The sequence below is a fragment of the Ursus arctos genome, unplaced genomic scaffold (genome assembly GCF_023065955.2).
Source record: "Ursus arctos isolate Adak ecotype North America unplaced genomic scaffold, UrsArc2.0 scaffold_28, whole genome shotgun sequence".
In the NCBI taxonomy this organism is placed as follows: Eukaryota; Metazoa; Chordata; class Mammalia; order Carnivora; family Ursidae; genus Ursus; species Ursus arctos.
Window position 1 is genome coordinate 38,891,212 of NW_026622963.1, and position 6,976 is coordinate 38,898,187.

The window sequence follows — 6,976 nt, forward strand, 5'->3', positions numbered from 1 at the left end:
AACATTTAAACACATGAAGAGTCCCCTAGTCCCCCTTCCCATAACCTCCTGAAACCTACTGAGTGAGAGGAAAGAGGACTAACCTGAGTGGCAGAGTTCTACCAACACTTAACCTACGAAGGTGGAATCAGTTGATGTGGAAAAACCCGGGCTTCAGTGATTAGTCTGGCTTCAAAGCCCAGCCGCCCAGCCTTTGGCTGTGTGATCTGGGCTGATGACAACCTCTCACACTTTAGCCTCATCACTCAAGAAAGATGTGCACACGTTTGCTGTTGACTCTTTAGTACTCACGTGCCGTCTCCTTCCGTTTGCGCTGCGAGAACAACATGCAACGGACAGGCGGCTTATAAACGACAGAAATTTACTTCTCACACTTAGGAGGCTGGAAGTCCGAGGTGAGGGCCCACTGTAGTTGGGGAAGGGCCCTCTACCAGGCCTGAGTCTCCTTGTCTCCTCACGTGGCAGAAGAGCCTAGGGAGCTCTCTCTGCAGACTTTTAAAGAAGGCATTAATTCCCTTCATGAGAGCTCCATGCTCATGACTCAGGCACCTCTCAAAGGCCTACCGACTGATCCATCACCTTTGGGGGTTAGGATTTCAGCATGAATTTTAGGGGGACACAAACATTCAGACCATAGCCAATGTCATTTTTCTAATTATTAAAATAGTTCTCAAAAATAGACTATAAAGACAAAACTATGGAGACGGTAAAAAAATCAGTGGTTGCCAGGGGTTGTGGTGGGCGGGGAGCGATGAAGAGACAAACGCACCGGGGCTGCTGCAGGCAGTGAAAATGCTCAGGATGACACGGAGCTGATGGGTACATGTCCTCACACATTTGTCCACGGGGTGAACCATAAGGTAAGTTCTGGGCTCCGGGTGATAATGCTGTGCTAGCGTAGGTCACAGATGCATCGCTCTAATCGGGGATGTTGGTAATGGGGAACCGGGCATATAGAGAAAACCTCTCTGCCTTCCCTTCAAGTTTGCTGTGAAGCTTCAACTGCTCGACAAAATAGTCTCTTAAAAGCGGTTTTACATTATTTTTTATGATCATCACAATAGGTCTAGTTAACGTCATGTACCATACAGACTTCTTTAAAAAAAACCTTTTTCTTCTGATGAGAACTTTCAGGATCTACTTTCTTTTTTTTTTTTTTTAAAGATTTTATTTATTCATTCGACAGAGAGACAGCCAGCGAGAGAGGGAACACAAGCAGGGGGTGTGGGAGAGGAAGAAGCAGGCTCATAGCGGAGGAGCCTGATATGGGGCTCGATCCCATAACGCTGGGATCACGCCCTGAGCCGAAGGCAGACGCTTAACCGCTGTGCCACCCAGGCGCCCCGAGGGTCTACTTTCTTAGCAACTTTCAAATATGCAGCACAGTGTCATTACCCTGTAGTCACATACTGGGTATTACATCCCCATGACATTTATTTTATAACCGAAACCTTGTGCCTTTTGATCCCTTTTACCCATTTTGTCCACCCGTTAGCCCCTTGCCTCTGTCAACCACCAATCTGTTCTCTACATTTGTGAGGTTTAGAAAATAAATATTCCTTATATAAGCGAGATCACACATTATCTGTCTTTGACTTATTTCAGTTAGTATAATTCCCTCAAGATCCGTTCCTGTTGTCACAAACGGCAAGGTTTTCTTCTTTTGGGTTGAGTTGGGTTAGTGTGGAGTTAGTGTTTTCATTTTCTTTGGATAAATACCTAGAAGGAGAATTGCCGGATTGTAGGGTAGTTCTATTTTTAATTTTTTGAGGCTCCCCCATACTGTTTTCCACAGTGGCTGCCCTAATTTACCTTCACCCCAACAGTGCACAAGGCTTCCCCTTCTCCACATCCTCGCCAGCACTTGTTTTTTCTCTTGACTTTTTTTGATATTAGCCATTCTAACAGGTGTGAGGTAATGTTTCACTGTGGTTTTGATTTGCATTTCCCTGATGATGAGTGATGTTGAGCATCTTTTCACATACCTGTTGGCCATCTGGATGTCTTTGGAAAAATGTCTGTTCCTATTCTCTGTCCATTTAAAAATTGGATTGATTGTTTGTTTTGCTAGTGAGTTGTAGGAGTTCCTTTTATATTTTGGATAGTAACCCCTTATCAGATACATGATTTGCAAATATTTTCTCCCATTCAGTAGTTGTCTTTTCATTTTTTAAAACGTATATTCATTTATTTTAGAGAGGCGGGGAGGGGCAGAGGGAGAGAGAGAATCCCATGCAGACTCTGCACTGAGCACGGTCCCTGACGTGGGGCTCGATCTCACGACCCTGAGCTGACCTGATGAAACCAAGAGTCCAATGCTTAACCAGCTGAGCCACCCAGGCGGCCCTGTCTTTTCATTTTGTTGATGGTTTCCTTTGCTGTGCAGAAGCTTTTAGTTTAATATAGTCCCATTTGTTTATTTTTGCTTTAGTTGCCTTTGCTTTTGGTGTTGAATCCATAAAATCACTACCAAGATCAATGACAAGAAGCTTACTTGGTTTTCTCTTTGGGTTTTATGGTTTCAGGCCTTCCATTCATATCTTTAATCCATTTTGAGTTAACTTTGGGTATGGTGTAAGATCGTGGTCCAGTATCATTCTTTTGCATGTGGCTGTCCAGTTCTCCAGACGTGGTTTATGACAGATTGTCCTTTTCGCATTGTATATTCTTGGCTCCTTTGTCATAAATTAATTGATCATATATGCATATATTTATTCCTGTGCTTTATTTTCTGTTCCACTGATCTCTGTGTCTTTTTGACACCAATACCACCCTGTTTTGATTATATTTTACTAGTTTTGTAATGTATTTTGAAATCCAGGAGCGTAATACTTCCAACTTTTTTGTTCTTTCTCAAGATTGATTTGGCTATTCAGAATATTTTGTGGTTTCATACAAATTTTAGGTTTGCTTATGTCTGGAAAATGCCATTGGAATTTTGGTAGGGATTGCACTGAATCTGTGGGTTGCTTTGGGTAATCTGGATATTTAACAATACTGATTCTTATAATCCATGGGCATGGACTATCTTCCCATTTATTTGTATCATCTTCAACGTCTTCCAGTAATATCTTAGAGTTTTCAGTGTTCAGGTCTTTCACTTCCTTGGTTAAATTTATAACTTTATAACGCAATGCAGTTGTAAATGGGATTATTTACTTAATTTCTCTTCCTGATAGTTCATTATCAGTGTATTGACATGCAACAGATTTTTGTATATTGATTTTGTATTCTGCAGCTTTATTGAATTTGTTTAACCATTTTTTGATGGAGTCTTAAGGGTTTTCTATATATAACATCAGGTCATCTGTAAATAGTGACATTTTTACTTCTTCCTTTCTGATTTAGATACCTTTCCTTTATTTTTTTAAAAAAGATTTGTTTATTTATTAGAGAGTGAGCACGAGCCAGGGGGGAGGGGCAGGGGCAGAGGGATAGAGAATCTCAAGCAGACTCCCCACTGAGCATGGAGCCCCACATGGGGTTCAATCCCAGGACCCTGAGATTATGACTTGAGCTGAAACCAGGAGTCAGACGCTTAACTGACTGAGCCACCCAGGTGCCCCAAAGTACCTTTTATTTCTTATTCTTGCTTCATTGCTCTGGCTAAGACTTCCAACACTATGTTGAATAAAAGTGGTAAGAGTGGGCATCCTTGTCTTGTTCCTGATCTTAGGAAGAGCTTTCAGCTTTTCACTGTTGAATATGGTGTTAGCTGTGGGTTTGTCACGTATGGCCTTCAGGACATGGAGGTAGATTTCCTCAGTGTCCACTTTGTTGTTAAGTCTTTATTGTGAATGGGTATTGAAGTTTGTCAAGTGCTTTTCTCATCTATTGAGATGATCATAAGATTTTTTAAAGATTTTATTTGTTTATTTGAGAAAGACAGAGCGTGACATGTGGGCAGGGGAGAGGCAGAAGGAGAGAGAGAGGATCATATGATTTTTATCCTTCCTTTTGTTAATGTGGTGTATCACACTGACTGGTTTGTGGGTTTTAAACTATCCTTGCATCCCTGGAGTAAATCCCCCTTGATCACATTGAGTGATCCTTTTAGTGTGTGGGTGACTTGGTTTGCTAATATGTAGTTGAGGATTATTGCATCTGTGTTTATCAGGGATATTGGCCTGTAATTCTCTTTTCTGTGGCATCTTGTCTGGCTTTGGTTTCAGGGTAATGCTGGCCTCGTAGAATGAGTTCAAAAGTGTTTCTTCCTCTTCTATTATTTGGAAGAATTTGAGAAGGATTGATATTAATTATTCTTTGAATGTGTGGTAGGATTCACCAGTATTTGTTGAGAGGAAAGAAGTCTAATTAAAAAAAAATAGACTATTACTAGGAAAGGCATAAAACATTACGAAGAACTAAGGAGCATAAATGCACTGGCATTGCACACCGAGTTTTATCTTTGTTACTTGCAAAGGAACACTTGTGGGGTGACTATTCAGATAAAATTTTCTGAAGTTATATCCACATTGTTTGTCATGTTTTCTCAGCTGTGATCAGTGCTGTGTTGTCTGTGTATCTCCTGGTCTTAGGTCAGTCATAAAGATGTTCTCCTTTTAGTCACAGCATTATCAAGATGTCATTCACGTACCATACAACTCACCTATTTAAGGTGCATGATCCAGTGATTTTTAGTATATTCAGGCTAGCGTGACTGTCACCAAAAATGGTTATTTGAACATTATCTCCCTCCTCCCCTATACCGTCACCAATCTACTTTGCTGTATCTCTAGATTTGCCTATCCTGGATAGTTCATGTAAGTGGAATCATATCATTTACAGTCTTTGGGACTGGCTTCTTTTATGTAGTGTAATATGTAGTCCTAGCATGCATCATTACGCCACTCATTTTAACGGCAAAGTAACATTCCCGTGGGTATTCCACATTTCATCTCGCCGTGTATCATTTGATGGGCATTGGGGCTGTTTCCACTTTTTGGCTATTGTGAATAATGCCGCTGGGAACATTCGTGTGCAAGTTTTGTGTGGGCAGCTGTTTGCATTTCTCTTGGGTGTATACCGAAAATGGAATTGACAGGTCTATCACAACCCTAGTTAACTTTCTAAGGAATGGCCAAATGTTTTCCAAAGCATCCACGTCATTTTACATTCCTGCCAGGAGTGTTCGAGGGTCCCACATCCTTTCCAACACTTGTTATCTCTGATTTTGATTATAGCCATTTTAGTGGGTGTGAAATGGTAATTCATTATAGGTTTTTAAAAAAATATTTTATGTATGTATGCATGTATGTATGTATGTATTTGTAAGTGATCTCTACACCCAACATAGGGCTTGAACTCATGACCCTGAGATCAAGAGTCATATGCTCCACCGACTGAGCAGCCGGGTGTCCCTCATTGTATTTTTCACTGGCATTTTTCTGGTGGGTACAGGTGTTGAATATCTTTTCAGACACTTGCTGGCTGTTCTTCTTTGGAGAAATGTCTATTCAGATCCCTTACTCATTTTTAAATTGGGTTATTAGGTCTTTTTATTGTTGATTTGAAGGGTCCTTTATGTATTCTAGATATACATCCCTTATCCCATAATGAACTGCAAATGTTTTCTCCCAGGTCCCTCTTTTTTTAAGTCAGGAAGGGACTTTTTTTTAAGTCATTAAGGTAACTATTGTGATCGGCATTATACTTAGGTTGTAGAAATGCCAAAAATGATTTCTACCTATTAGAGGTTTAGGTTTCTTTGGAGATCTAAGGCTTATGTGACATAACAGAAACAACACAGAACAGTGTATGTGGTTAGTACACAATCTCGGTCAAAAATGGTCTGGAAAAAGTATGAAAAATAAATGCCCTGGGATTCCAAGGAACTGAGATTGAAAGTAATTGATTTAAATTATTTGAGTAGAAATAAATGAGCAAATGTTAGCCATTTCAGAGCAACTTTTAACAAAGAATATTCCGGTTTGATTCAGCTTCCATAGAGTTTCCTCGTATCACGTATACTGTGTCAGTCTTCCTGCTGGACTGTCTCTGTTTACCGCTGTGCTCCCAGGACTGGGCACACGGCCAGTAACCGTTCCTTGGAGGAATGAGCAAACACGAGTGTGGGCTCGAGCTCTCAGGGAGCGTGGCACCGATTAAGCACTTTGCCGAAGTTGTCGCAGGGGGAAAGAGCAAGAGGTGGAGGGGCCCCGGTGCCCTTCAGAGCTCTGCCCAGAACCAGCGCCGCAGCTCCGGTACTGCCAGGCCTATAGCCTCGTTTTGAAGGGAGGGCAGTGCACTGGGTCCTCTCCTTTAAACATCCTGAGGGTTATGAGCACCGCAAACTGAAAACATTCAGAAGCAGCTGAAAATTCTCTAAGTGGAATTTGAATGCATGATTAAGGTTTTGTGCTAAAATAGCACTGAGATTAGCACCTGCCATTTCTATGAAATTGTGCCAAGGAAATGTATTTCTAATATTGGATGTACTAAGAAGGTATTTACAAGGCAGTATCTTTTTTTTTTTTTAAGATTTTTAAAATTTATTTTTGTGAGAGAGAGAGAGAGCACAAGCAGGTGGAGGGGCAGAGGGAGAGGGAGAAGCTGGCTCCCCGCTGAGCAGAGACACCCTCCCCATGCACGATTCGATCCTAGGACCCTGAGATCATGACCTGAGCTGGAGACAGACGCCCAACTGACTGAGCCACCCAAGCACCCTACAAGGCGTATGTTAAGGGTTATCATTGGGTAGCATGTTAGAATTCATTTATCAGTGTGTTTATACTCTACTTTCTTTCAAACAAGATTTGAGGGGACAATTCAAGCTAGTATCTTTTCCCCTAAGGCAAAATGTTCTTAGATGCTATTAAAGTACATTTTGTTATTTTTATCTTCTAACAATCTCAAACTTTTGGTATTTCAGAGGCTATAAAACTTTCAAACAGGATTAGGAGAGGAGAAATAGTTCGGTAATGCTATTTTAACGTGAAGCTGTAAAACTGACAGCTTTTAAACATGAAAGCTCTAA